Source organism: Lissotriton vulgaris, chromosome 4_1, assembly GCF_964263255.1.
Source record: "Lissotriton vulgaris chromosome 4_1, aLisVul1.2, whole genome shotgun sequence".
Lineage (NCBI taxonomy): Eukaryota > Metazoa > Chordata > Amphibia > Caudata > Salamandridae > Lissotriton > Lissotriton vulgaris.
Genome location: NC_141691.1, coordinates 1,936,366,498 through 1,936,378,854, shown reverse-complemented (window position 1 = coordinate 1,936,378,854; position 12,357 = coordinate 1,936,366,498).

The window sequence follows — 12,357 nt, the reverse complement described above, 5'->3', positions numbered from 1 at the left end:
CCACTACGAAACCTTTAACAGACTTCAAATGGTCATAAGTTATTGCAATATATTCTTTTACAACAACGTCTCTCTTAGAGACAACGACCCGCTTCACAGGAACATCACCACTTTGACTTATTGAACTTTCAGCCTGGTTTGCACAACATAGACAGTAAAAATTCACGCTGTCCGTTTTTGTAGGAGACTCCCCGACCTTAGTTCTTTTTGGGGTACAGCCCTAGGGGGTAAAAGAAGAAAGATTGACGGATCATTAGTTTAGCTGGAGAAATAAAGTACAACAGTACGTACCAGACGGTGCATAACAGTTTTCTTACTAACCTCTGCATTTTCACAGCTCTCTCCGCTCGCTCTGAAATCTTGAGAGTCGCTAATGTCCTGCGAAGCCCCATCATCTTCGATGCTTCGCAGGACACTAGCGACTCTCAAGATTTCAGAGCTCTCTACGGCCGCTCTGAAATCTTGAGGGTCGCTAATGTCCTGCGAAGCCCATCCTCTTCTACGCTTGTGCCAGGCTGTTGTAGAACGACCTTCTCAACATCCATCTGCTCAGGAAGATCCATGTCTTCATAGACTGGTGTTTTAGGATGTTCTACCGCTTTTTTAACAGCGGTTATGCCGTAGGCGCATCCCTCGGCGGCCGCTCTGAAATCCTGAGAGTCGCTAATGTCCTCCGAAAACCCAGCATCTTCGACTGGTGTACCCGACGGCTGCACGACGTCCTTCTCGGGATTCGCATCCTCCTGAAAACCAAGGTCTTCATAGATGGGGGTGACAGGTAGAACTACCGGATCTCCCAAGCTGTCCAACTCCTCAAATTCGAATCCCTCAGACGCGCTGTCAATACAAGAGTCTTCACTCCCGCTGCTATCGCCCTTAATAGGGGATATACAACAGTCGCAAGCCTTGGGACGAGGGGTTTTCATACTCTGACGCAGGTCAGCGTCAAAACCAGTAACGTTGCAGCCCTGAACCCCAGGTGATTCTTGTTGAGCATTCTCATCCACCACCGGGGGTGGCAGGCAGCTGTAATATCTATTGATAGTGGTCTGGGACCCACCCCACATAGGGCCTTTCACGACGGGGTTGTATCGCTTCATTCCTTTTTCTTTTTTTCTTGCTGTGGGAACTGCGGCGTATTCAGGACTCCGGTTGCTGTACAATACTCCTAAGGAGGCCTTATATGTATCCTAAACAGCCCCCAAAAAAGGCGTACCCTCTACTTCACAACTATGTCATACACGGGTCATAGGGCTATGGTTCGCCGAGGACTCCAGAAGAAGCACCGCCCCCTGCACGCCCCTCTTGAGGACCCCTGGGGCCACACCCTTTGTATTTCCAGGGGCTTGAGGCCTGTCACATTTAAGGACACGCAGATTTTTCCGGCCAAGCATGTCACTTTTCCGGACAAACCACTCACTTTTTCCTGCCACACTGAGGGGGGCGGGGGTCCCTGGGGGGACCTGTCACTTTTCCGGTCATGAATTGGGATTAATGGTATCAGCTTTTACTACTCACCTGGGCCAAGACAAGTCATTTGCAAGGTTTGTCCACCACTTTTTTTTGCCTAGGATAAAACATTTCTCGGATGCCCTCTGTTGGAATTGTGTAATATCTGCAAGGCCAGTGGGAATACAGGGTAAATACTTAAAGCCCATGTTAACTCATTGCCAGTCATTGGCACATCTTTTGAGAGGGTGGGCATCAACATTGCAGGGCCTCTGGATCCCCAGACTATTTCAGGCAACAGGTTTATGCTGGTTCCAGTAGATCATGCCACTAGGTATCCAGTGGCAATCTCTCTGAGAACCATGACTGCACCTGCAGTGGCAAAAGCCCTAATGGGGATTTTTACCCCTGGGGGGTTCTCTACGGAAATTGTGTCTGACAGGGACACAAACTTCATGTCTGCTTATATGTAGTCAATGTGGAAGGATTGTGGGGTAACTTACAACTTCTCCACCCCTTACTATACACAAACCAATGGGCTTGTTGAGAGCTTCAACAAGGCCCTGAAGGGCAAGATCAGAGGCCTTCTAGAGGCCCTGAGGAAACCATGCCTGCTGTTTGCTTACAAAGAGGTGCCACAGAGAGGAGTGGATTTTAGCCCCTTCGAGCTGTTGTATGGGCACCCAGTCAGAGGACAGCTGAGTCTGGTGAAAGAAGGGTGGGAGGAAGCTCCCAGGAAGATACCCCTAGGATGTAGTGAGCTACATACTGGCTTTCAGAAGCCAGATGGCTAAGTTATGAAAGTAAGCTTCTATTAACCTTGAAGGCAGTCAGGAAGTCATGAAGGAGTGGTATGACAAACATTCTACTACTTTGGAGATTCAACCTGGTCGGAAATTGTGGGTGATGGTGCTGGCAGAGCCCAAAGCCCTCCAGGACCGCTGGAACGGGTCCCATGAGGTGACTGAAAGAAAAGGTGAAGCCACATACCTAGTGGACCTCAAACCCCTTAGGAAACACCACAGGATGGGGTATGTAAACCGCCTCAAACTGCATGTAAATCTCCTCAACCCATACTTTGAGAGGTTTGAGCTCACCATGCTGTTGGTGACAGATGGAAAAGAGGAAGAGGAGAGTGACCCTCTCCCTGACCTGTAGGACTCCAAGGAGAAGGATGGGACTGTGAAAGGAGTAATCCTTTACCCCACTTTAACTCCTGTACAACAAGGAGCCCAGTGTTGGGACAGGGATATTTCCCTTCTTTGTTCTCCCTTAACTGTGGGACTACTCACCTGTGTACACATGATGTGGACACAAGGGACAACCTCCATGTTAAGAATAAATCTTGCAGGTTGCCAGATAAGGTGTAGTCCAGCATTAACACTGAAGTGTCCCTCCAGTAGCCCAGGGTCCAGTCTTGTTTTTCTGATACCAAAAGGTGCCCCACCAGGCACTACACCTTAACTGAGGTTCTGTGTGGATTACACAGGGCTAAACTCAGTGACTAAGACAAATGCTCACCGCATCCCCCAGGCTGATAATCTGATCGACAGGTTAGGGGCTGCCCTGTATCTCAGTACCTTTGATCTTACATCAGGGTACTGGCAGATCATCCTAACAGAGGGAGCAATGAAGAAGTCAGCATTCTCCACCCCAGAATGCCCCTATCAGTTTAGGATGATGCCCTTTGGATTAAAGAATGCCCCTGCTACCTTTCCTCGGTCTGAGATCTGCTCTTCCCTAGCAGCTCAGCTGTGCTCTGTTCTGCCTCCGATCCCCACCCATGTAGGGTTCAAGCCCCTTTGCCACTCTTGCCTTTTTTTCACAGCCATAGTTTATTTTTATTCTGCGTGCTGTCCTTGCCTGTGCCCATTGCTGTTTTGTTTTTATTTTTCTTCCTTGTGTTCTGTGCCCATTGTTGATTTAATATTTATTTTTGCTTCCTTGTGCTGCCTGTACTCTATGCCCATTGTTGTGCAGTTTCCTGTGCCCATTCTATTGACTTGCTATCTTGCTATCTTGCCTGTACCCTGCTGTTGTTTTGCTGTGTGTTGTTGACATTTTCTCCCCCATTTCCACTGACACCTCTGCCCACATGACCCCTCCTCTGCGTCCCAGCTGCACGTCCCTCCCTCTCCCCTACTTAACAGCGGCTGCTGTACAGTCATGCCGCTGGCATGCTGAAGGAGCGGACCTTCATGGCGACTTGTTGCTGCAGTACTTTGGACTGCCGACATTGGATTTTTCGTTCACACAGGATGATGCTAGAACCCTGCGATTGACCCCTTGAACAAAAGATAGGACCACGCAAGAAATAGTTGGCGTTTGTCGACATAGCGGGTGGCTTGCCACCGTGAAGTTCAAGTTTGTTTCCCCCTACTTTTGTCGCCCTGTCCTGAGGAGGCCTAATTCTTTGGAAGGCCGAAACGCGACCGCGTCGACACTTTCCAATTGGAGGAGTCCTGTTGTTTTCAATTTATTTGTGAAAGATACTTCACTGGACACATGTGAAGAGTGGGGTTCCACAAAGTTTTTGTTTGGAACTGGTGTGTCTGACTACCTCCCAGTGTACCACCTAGATTCAATAGGAGGACACTTCTGTAGTACTGTTCCATAGGGTGAAAGATAGGAAGTACTTAACAGAGATATATATATAAATTATACTTCCCCCCCCCCCCCTTATTTTGTCATATATTGTTTTTGTTATATGTTTTTGCTGTATAAAGTGTACATGTTGTTCTACTGTGTATAGTCGTTGTATATAGGTATGTACATAGGTAGGCTTATTTGTTGTATATATGTATACATTTTTTGCTTGTGTTTTGTGATATATATAAAAGAAATGAAAAAAGTATAATTTGAACAGATTACAAAAAATAAAATGTGTAATCTTATCCTCCTGTGGGTGTGATGATATTAGAAAACATTTGAATAATTTCGCAGTGGATGTTAGTCACAGGACCAATAGGAGAATTTACTGTCATCTATTGTGAAAATGTGTCCATATTTGTTCCTCCTTTTGCCATTTTTTTCCTTTTCTATATAGAAGGCGCGCCTAAGACCAGCCCGTCTGTGCCCGTTCACGACCCGACCACGGCCAGTGCCAGGAACCCTTCCGCCACTACAACTCTGCCGCTCTCTGCGCACTCAACCACAGGAGAACCACCTACTGCCAAAGGGCCTCACCAAACACCACCCACGGCCAGTTCTCCTGCTGACACTGCTGACAAGCCTTCACCACAGACAGCGGCCCCACAATAGCTGAACCATCGCCAAACGCCAGCACCACTAAACACCTGAGGTGCATCCTCCTCAATGTACGCTCCCTACACAAACATGCCATAGAGATCTGGGACCTGCTCGACACACTCTCTCCCGATGTTACTTTTTTCACCGAAACTTGGACCAACACCACCTCCGCCCCCGACATCGCCACTGCCCTCCCTGTCAGATACAAGATCCTGAGAAAGGGCTGCCCCACTGCCCAGGAGGAGGACTCGCCATTGCACACAGGAGCTCCCTCCATCCCTCCACCTCCAGCATGAGTGGGCCCCCCTCCAACACAGAGCACCTCCACTACCATATTCGCCATCACCATTGCTGACCTGGTCGCACACCACGCCATCGCCTCCATGGACTACATTCTCATCGGAGATCTGAACTTTCACCTCACCAACCGCAGCAACCCCGACTCAACCACCCTCCTGGATAACCTCGCTAACCTCGGACTGAACCAGCTCATCACCACCCCCACCCACAGAGCTTGACACACCCTCGACCCCATCTTCCCAGGCGGGACAAACATCCTCTTCAGCTACACCATGCAGTCCCTCTGGACAGACCACCACTGCGTGCATTTTACCTTCAACACCACCATCGCACACAAACCTGCCCCGTGCCTGCCGTGAAGAAACTGAAGCAAGACCTCAACATCACCCTCCTCCACGATCCCCCCTACACCACGACCGACACCAACTCAGCAGCCAAAGAACTGCACCGCTGGATCTCTGGCTGCGCCGACAAGCTCTCACCCCTCCGCCACCCCAGCAAACAACACCCCCTGAAGGCCACCTGGTTATCCACCGACCTCCAGGAAGCCAGACACTCCTGCAGATGCCTCAAGAAACTCTGGCCGAACAGAAAAACCAGCGAAGTCCAAAACAACTACAGGAGCGCCATGAACGAATACCACCAGCGTCTAAGAGCCACCAAGTGGACCTTCATCAAGAACAAAATCCCCACCAATGCATGCAACTCAAAAGAACTCTTTAACATCATACATCAGTTCACCAAACCCCCCGCAAAACCACAGATGCACCTCATCGCAGGACCTCTGCAACAAGCTCAGCTCCTACTTCCACCTGAAAATCAAGGCCCTCTACTACAACTTCAGCGAACAGACTCCGGACACCGCCACCCTCTCCACAACCGACAACCAGCTGACTATTACCACCTGGAAACCACCACGACCATGAAAAACACCCACTCAGGAGCTCCCAAGGAACCCTGATCATTGCACATCTACCACAGAGCAACCGCCACCATAGCACCCAAACTAAGCCGGGCCATCAATGCCTCCCTCGAATCTGGCACCTTCCCTGATAACTGGAAGTGGGCAGAGGTCATGCCCCTCCTCAAGAAATCCTCAGCCGACCAAACAGACCTGAAAAACTACCAACCCATCTCCCTTCTTCCCTTTGCAGCCAGTCACCAAAAGAATCATCAACGCCCAGCTCATCACCTTCATCGAAGAGAACACCATCCTCAACCCCTCCAAGTCTGATTTCCCCAGCAACCACAGCACCGAAACCGCCCTCCTCGTCGCCACCGACGACATCGGCATGCTACTCGACTAGGGACACACTGCAGCCCTCATCCTACTAGACCTCTTGTCAGCCTTCGACACAGTCGCACATCGCACCCTGACAGCCAGAATCCACTACGCCAGCATAAGAGGAACCGCCCTCGACTGGATCCGGTCCTTTCTCGCTGGCAGAACCCAAAGGATAAGACTTCCCCCTTCCTATCCAAACCTATGGAGATCAACTGCGGAGTACCTCAGGAATACTCACTCAGCTCCACACTCTTCAACATTTACCTGGCCCTCTCTCGCCGCCATTGTCAAACAGCATGGGCTTAGCATAGTATCCTACGCCAATGAAACTCAGCTCATCCTCTCCATCACGAAGAACCCCGACGGCACCAAACTCAGCTTCCAAGAATGAATGAAAGACGTTGCAGCCTGGATGAGCAACAGCTCCCTGAAGCTGAACTCAGAGAAGACAGAGGTTCTCATCCTGGGACACTCACACACTGCATGGCACAACTCCTGGTGGCCCCCTGCCCTCAGAAACCCACCCACCCCACGCCCAGAACCTCAGCATCATTCAAGACTCTTCCCTCAGCATGACCCACCAGGTCAACTCTGTCACCTCCACCTGCTTCAACACCCTCCACATCCTTCGCAAGACCTACAAGTGGATCCCCCCAGAATACAGAAAGACCGTCACGGACACACTCATAGCCAGCACAGTGGACTACAGGTAATGCCCTTTATGTAAGCATGGGCGGAAAATCCGTTTCGCTCGCGGATTTTGCGGATTTTCGGTAAATTCGCAATCCACGAGATTTGCGAATCTCCCGCAAAATCCGCAAATCCGCGAGCAGCGGATTTTGCTCGCACTGCTCGCGTGAGTTCGCGGCTTCCCAGTACAACTTCGCGCCCCGCGAATAAGCGCTAAATTGCAGAAATACGATTTTAGCAAAACTGAAACTACTTACCAGGTTCAAAAGTTCAGGCTCATCATTAGTAGCCATTTCCTGTAGTGCTTCCTGAGGGGCCCCTCCAGAGTTCAGTTGCCAGTTGCAACTATTATGTGACCCTGCTCTGAACCTCAGAATAGTTACACATATGCCACAAAGGTCCTGAATTACAGCTAAGGGAGACAAGCAGGAGCCAGGCTGGAAGTTCAAATCCATTAATCAGCCCCTAATTCATTATTGTCAGTTGGGGCAGGGCAGGTGTTGTAACTAATTTTGCAACAATGAAAGCACTTAGCAAGTGCAAAAGATCACTAATCAGGAAGCACTAAGGAAGCAGGTGCCAGCTAAAAAAATATTCTGTGACACATTAATCAGCCCCAAATTAATTCAGGTCCCTTGAGGCAGGGAAGGTGTGCTTGCATTGCCACAATAATGTACACTGACTGGACAACCAGAGGGTGCTTTGATGAAACAGAGGGTGGCATGGGTGGGCCAGAGGGTGGCATGAGTAGTCAGAGAGTGGCAGTGGTGACAGAGAGTGGCAGTGATGAAGAAGAGTGTCCCAAACAGGCTGGACAGGTAGAAACAACAAGTTCGCGAAACTTGCGACCCGACAGGTAAGTTCGCGTTTTGCGAAATTGTACAAAACCCTCGCGAACTGGCAGAAACCCGCGCGAACACACAAAAAAAAAAATCAGCAAATTCGCGAGAATTCGCGGATTTTGCGGATTGCGAGTTCGCAAATCCGCAAAATTCGCGAACGCGAGATTCGCAAAATTCGCCCATGCTTATTTATGCTGGTATCAACAAAACCCTGCTTCACAAGCTCCAGACCATCCAGAACACTGCAGCCAGACTTGTCCTTGGAACCCCACGACACGAACACATGACTCAGCACCTACGAGACCTCCACTGGCTCCCCATCGAAAAGAGGATCTCCTTTAAGCTACTTACCCACGCCTACAAATCCCTCCACAACATCAGACCTAAATACCTCAACGACAGAATATCCTTTCACGTACACAAAAGAAACCTCCGCTCTGCTCACCTCACCCTGGCAGAAACCCCACACATCTGCAGATCCAGAGCAGGTGGAAGAGCCTTCTCCTACATAGTAGCAAAGACCTGGAACAAACTCCCAGTCAACATCAGATGCTCCACCACCCTGCACACCTCCAGAAAGAACCTCAAGAGCTGGCTCTTCGACTGATTTGGAGCTGCCCTCACTCCCCAGCGCATTGAGACCCTCACGAGTGAGTAGCATGCTTTATAAACCCCTGTTTGAAAGGCTGGTGAACTAGGCCCTTTAGGTATGGAGGCCTTCTATGCTGCCTATCTGGATGACATAGCTTTTTTTTTAGCCATCCAAGGCTCCGATTCCTCAATGGGACGTCCGTATTAATCTGCAGAGAACGCATGCTAATCCAGTAATCCAGCAAATTCATGGTGACATTGTAATTTCAGATAGTCACTTTCCTACAACTCATAGCAATTATTCAAAATGTGTTAATGAGGCACACGTTAATTTTTCAGACCTCAAGAATTGCTCGGAGAATGGCCACTCTGCCCCTTCCCCTAAGAGCTCCTTACTTGGGATTGAACGAAGCCAGAAACAACATCCTTATACTATAGGTCTGCCACCACTACAGCTCTGGGCGAATCTTACAAACATGCTAACTTTTAATTCCATTCAGGAACTACCTAGAATAGACTCGATCAGTTGAAGGACCGATCTTGACCCTTTTAGTCCAGTTCCATTTATAGGACCACGAATAACCTATCCAAAACCAACTTCAACAGCATTGAAAATCAACTCTAAAGGTATTGCCAAAGACACATAAGCATCAGCAATGAGTACCCCTCACTAGTGACCAACCAATAGTAGTTGACTATAAGGAATTTAATCTGGGGACCGGTCTTTCGTTGCAAAATATGATGGCAGCACCTCTGTATATCAGCTCCTGATGATAGCTGGATCATTAGCGGAAAATGTCAAAACTATGGTGCATTTTTAGCAGCCAAAGGCCGCAGTGAACCAACCCCTTTGTATCCAACATAAACCTCAAGGGCAAGAAGAGTTCCAACCCCAGGGCTCTTTATTTGCACATATAGAGCTGAATTGCTCATTATCGCCAGACCAGCTCTCCTCATACAGAGTTTTGCAGAGATTCACCTATCTGTACCAACATGCAAAAAAGTCTAACGAAAACAGCTAAAAAATATTAGGCAAAGAACAAAATAAATCTAAGAAAGCAACAGTAGCTGCAAGTGATATTGGAATGTTAGAAAATTGTTTTCCAATATTTAAACTCAAATCCAACAACAGTTGTCAAAATGGGGTGGAGATAGCAGTCACTCAGTAATTCCATAGTGATCAGCCATCCAAGGTTTGTATGAAACTGGCCCACAGGGATCAGTCGTCAGAGGCCGGTACAAAACTGGTCAGTAGTGCCAACCCTCAATCTAAGTTTCAAACAACAGGGTGGCCCAATCAGCCCACAATTAAGGAAAACAATTCTTCCGAAGCAAATCAAGAAGCAGGTCAAACAAAATCATCCAAGGATAAAGATTTCATCAAAGTCACTGGATTGACTAATTCGCAGGAAAGAAGCACCATGACAACTATATCTCATAACGTTAGTAACTATCAAATGATCAAAACATTCCAAGAGGCAGTCTCTGCGGAGTCCAAAGTCATCTCATCCCTGTAGGGGTCTTTGTTAGATCCACTATTGAGGAACTGTGTCCAGAACATGTTCAGGACAATGCGACACAATCAGGAACGTCATTGTCAAACTCTCCTCTTAACTTTAGTAAGCTTATTGTTATACCCAAATATCAGTCTATAGGTCTATATGACATTCTCATCTGTAGTGCCATTTTAAAACTTGTAAAGTTGATTCTGACCTTATCCAGACTTACATCTGCAGATATTGAAGCCATTCAATTCAATCTAGATCTCTCCAACTCTTCAGGTGGAACTACCTTCTTCAAATGATCAACTCCCCGAATCAGCAAACAAAGTGTTTACTTGCAGAGCGCAGTTTGCAGAAAGGGGTTTTGAAATTAGGAAGGATGCCCCCTTGAAACATCAATCAATATTAATTTGATGCTTACCCCTAACAAGGAAATGGCAGGTAACCCCTACTCCCAAACCCTTGCAACAATCCTCTAGGTCATTACACAGTGCTATAGGCCCCCTTTCCAAACCGTATAAAACAGCAAACTTTTAAATTGCAAAATCAGCTTTCAAGCAATGTGCTTGTAAGGAAAGCCTCAGGAAGAGCATTCAATCAGACGACTGGTCTTGGCTTCCATCACTTCTTCCTTGCCAAAGAAGTACTATTGAACATTGAACTGCAGTAAAGATTAATCAACGACAACTGCCAATGAGGTCCTGCTCCTGGAATCTTCATGATCTCACCTGGCTCTTGGGGGATTCTGAGGCCATTTTGTCCTTGCAAGATTTCATGATCTTGAGGTTCCAAGAGATGTGGAGGGAGCATAGTACTCCGATTATTGGATATCAGGAGATCTTCATCACAGCTACAAGATCTACATCTAAAGATAGGACAAAAGCTGTGTTAGCCATTTATATATCAACAGAAATCGATGTTGAATTTCAAGCACTCTCTTATGACATGACCTGGCTGCCATGTATAGAAATCCAATATTCATCTCTGCTATTTCTACTAAATTTAAACTTGAGCACGAGGTGGGCCATTAGCATAGCTCAAGTAACTATCCTATTGGAAATTGCCAAATCGCTTTATACTCATTGCCCTAACGCAAAATGTATAATCTCTGGAGACACCAAACACATACACTATATTTATCCTGAACCTTAAGGTTACTTTCCAGACCTCAAAGAGGGTGAGTAAAGGATACTCATCAGTCACCACACGGAACCGCCCTTCATCATTTGAGATTCCTTATTGACCAAAGAGTGGAACACCTGCCTTTGATGGATGAGGACAAGATGGAACAGCCTTCATCTACTCAGCCAGGTGTCTGTATGGTCTTGCTATTCTGTATCAGAGTTCAAGGATGAAACAGAGTGACTAATGTTGCAGTGCAAAACAATAAAAGTGTGAACAAATGTGTATTAAAATTGGGTGAGGGAGTACTGTAAAAGTTTATTCTGGTGCTACTCACTCCTCCAATATTAAAAAGTCAACTGCAGTTTATGAGGATAGCTGCCTAAGTGTGATGAGAGGTCAACATGTTTCAGCAAATCTCGTGGACAACTGAGTCCTTGCTTTCTTCAGGACCTATATGACTAATGCTACTGCAAATGTGAGAAAAGAAAATAATGTGTGATTTCGTAATTACTAAGAAATCATAATAAGACAAGCTACGAGATCGCCTGGTTCCCTAGGTGTCCTCTCCTTGTCCTATCTCGTGGACTGTGCATGTCACTGAAAACAAGAGAGAGGATATCAAATGAAAGTGCAGGTGAAACATCACAACACATAGGCAAATATGAGTGTCAGAGAAAATAAACATGTACACTCTATATATAAAAGGTATACAACCAAACTCACTAATAGAGTGTGTTTTTATCATCATTTTGGATATAAGTTTACATTCCAAAAAGGAGAGAACTACATCTTACCAGTACAATGAAAAGCAATAGATAGAAGGTTATAAGCTCGCGCTCTATTGTCAACAGTACTAAGAAGAACTATTAGAGCTGCTACTAGGGATAATAATGACGTCTATCTATCGTCATAAATAATGTAGTAAACCACATTAGCAAAATGATATACAATATATCCCGAGCAGAATCAAAATGTATACAAAACAACTATTGAATAAAACATCATATTCCAGAGTAGGTGTCAGTCTTCTTCTTTAATGTTCTTTACAGCATCTCTTTGGATTGCTAGCCAACACGTGTTTCGTCTATTTATAGCAGTTTATGCATTTAGACTTCCTCAGGGCAGTATGTTTATTTGCGAAACTGGCGACACCACTAACTTTCTGTTCTAAACGGCGTTATGTATAAGTAAAATCGAAGTCAGACGATCTAATCAACGAAGAAGTAGCACCTCTGTTAATATTAATGAACAAAACCCTCGTCAGGGCAAGTCCGATTTTCACATCAATGTTGGTTCTGTTGTTTTCAATCACGATGGTCAAGAT